Source organism: Magnolia sinica, chromosome 19, assembly GCF_029962835.1.
Source record: "Magnolia sinica isolate HGM2019 chromosome 19, MsV1, whole genome shotgun sequence".
NCBI classification, from domain to species: domain Eukaryota; kingdom Viridiplantae; phylum Streptophyta; class Magnoliopsida; order Magnoliales; family Magnoliaceae; genus Magnolia; species Magnolia sinica.
This window is the reverse complement of record NC_080591.1, coordinates 14,262,895-14,265,164: the sequence shown is the minus strand read 5'-3', so window position 1 is coordinate 14,265,164 and position 2,270 is coordinate 14,262,895.

Here is a 2,270-nt window from a genome sequence, read left to right as displayed (position 1 = left end):
GGTCATGTTGTCTTGGGTGAGGTTGGGGTCTCACCTAATCTGCTCTCCGCCAGTCTAGAGCTCGGCACATGTTGGGGCTCTGATGGGCACACCATAATGTGTGGGTTTATCCGCATTATCTATATATATTTCCATATCATTTTAAGATATAAGTTTAAAATTGAGGCAAATCTAGGTCTCAAGTGAACCACATCACGGGCAGTTGCATTGATAATAACACCTATTGTTGAAATTTTCCTAAGTCCCACCATGATGTTTATTTTCCATCTAACTTGTTCATAAGGTCACATAGACCTTGATGAGTGGAAAGCACAAATATCAACTTGATCCAAAACTTCTATGGTTCTAAAGAAGTTTTTAATGGTGAGAGTTCAATCTCCATTATATGGTCCACTTGAGCATTAGATTTGCTACATTTTTGTTCTTATACTAAAAAAAATGAAATTAAAAAATGGATGGACAATGTGGATAAATCCATCCATCATGGTGGATCCTTGGGAGCATTGGCCTCTACGAATGTGGGACTACTTGGTAGTACAAATTTGCGTCCATTTAAAAGGACGTCACCTGTAATCTGACCAATCAAATCTCACTATGTTCCCGTCACAAAATCCGGTTCTAGCCAAGGATGCGGATTTCCTGTGAAAGTCTTTCACAAAAAGTTTGTGCGCTATGATGTTAGGTGGGGCCATTATGATGCTTATGAGAAATCTACTATGTCCATCTGTCTTTCCGGATCATTTTAAGACAAGAGACCAAAAATTAGGTAGATCTCTAACTCAAGGTGGTCGAGCATACAAGAGGGAAAACTAAGGAGAGAGCTTCCTACCTTTGAAACTTTCCTAGGCTCCACCTCGATGTTTATATGCTATCCAAAATACTGTCTAATAAGGTCATTCCCATTGGGCGGAAGTGAAAAAACAAAATGCCTAGTGTAATATGAAACTTTTGTGGCCATACAAATGTTTCAATGGTGGTCAGTAAATCTGCGTTATTTCCTTCATAATGGACGCCTTGAGTTTTGGATCTACCTGTTTTTCAATCTCTTATCCTAAAATGATCCGGTAAAAGAAACGGACATAGTGAATTTCTCACAAACATCATGGTGGGCCCCACCTAGCATCCTATTACATGAACTTTCTACTAAGGGCTTTCAAGCATCCAGATTTCTTGTGAAAGGCTTTAGCAGGAAGTTACTGCATTATGATGTTAAGTGGGGGCCAACACGATGTTTAATGAGAAATTCATACCGTACAACAGTTTTGCCAGATCATTTTAGGATAAATGACACCAAAATTCAGGTGGATCCAAAACTCAAGGCGGCCATATGAGAGGGAAAACTAGGGAAATTGTTTTCTACCGTTAAACCTTTTTGGGCTCCACCTTGAAGTTTATATGCCATCCAAACCATTTATAAGGTCATTCCCATTGGGATGAAGTGAAAACACAAAATGCTTATCCTAATATGAAACTTTTGTGTGGCTATACAAATGTTTCAACGTTGGTCACTAAATCCCCACTGTTTCCTCTAGTATGGACGCCTTTAGTTTTGGATCCACCTGATCTTTGATCTCTCGTCCTAAAATGATTCGGCAAAATAGATGGACGGAGTGAATTTATCATAGACATCACGGTGAGCCCCACCTAGCATATGATCACATGATCTTTTTGCTAAAGGCTTCCGCGCCTTTAAGTTCCTTGTGAGAGCCTTCCGCGCAAAGTTTCTGCACTGTGGTGCTAGGTGGGGCCTGTCGTGATGTTTGTGAGAAATCCACTTCGTCCATTTGTTTTGCTAAATCATTTTAGGATGAGAGACCAAAAACTAGGTGGATCCAAAACAAGGCGGCTATTCGAGAGGGAAAACTAAGGAAAGAGTTTCCTACCGTTGAATCCATCTTGGGCTCCAGCTTGATGTTTATATGCCACCAAACTGTTTATAAGGTCATTCCTACTAGGATGAAGTTAAAACACAAAATGCTTATCCTAATGTGAAACTTTTGTAGCCATACAAATGTTTCAATTGGTGATCATTAAATCCCCACCATTTCCTCTTATATGACCCCTTGAGTTTTGGATCCACCTGATTTTTGGTCTCTTGTCCGGAATGATTCGGAAAAAAAAAGATTGACAAAGTGGATTTCTCACAAACATCATGATGGGCCCCACCTAACATCACAGTGGATTTCTCACAAATAGATGAACGCTCCTTGGGATGCTAGCTGGGGCCCATCGTTATGTTTGTGAGAAATCATTCCATCTATTTGTTTTGC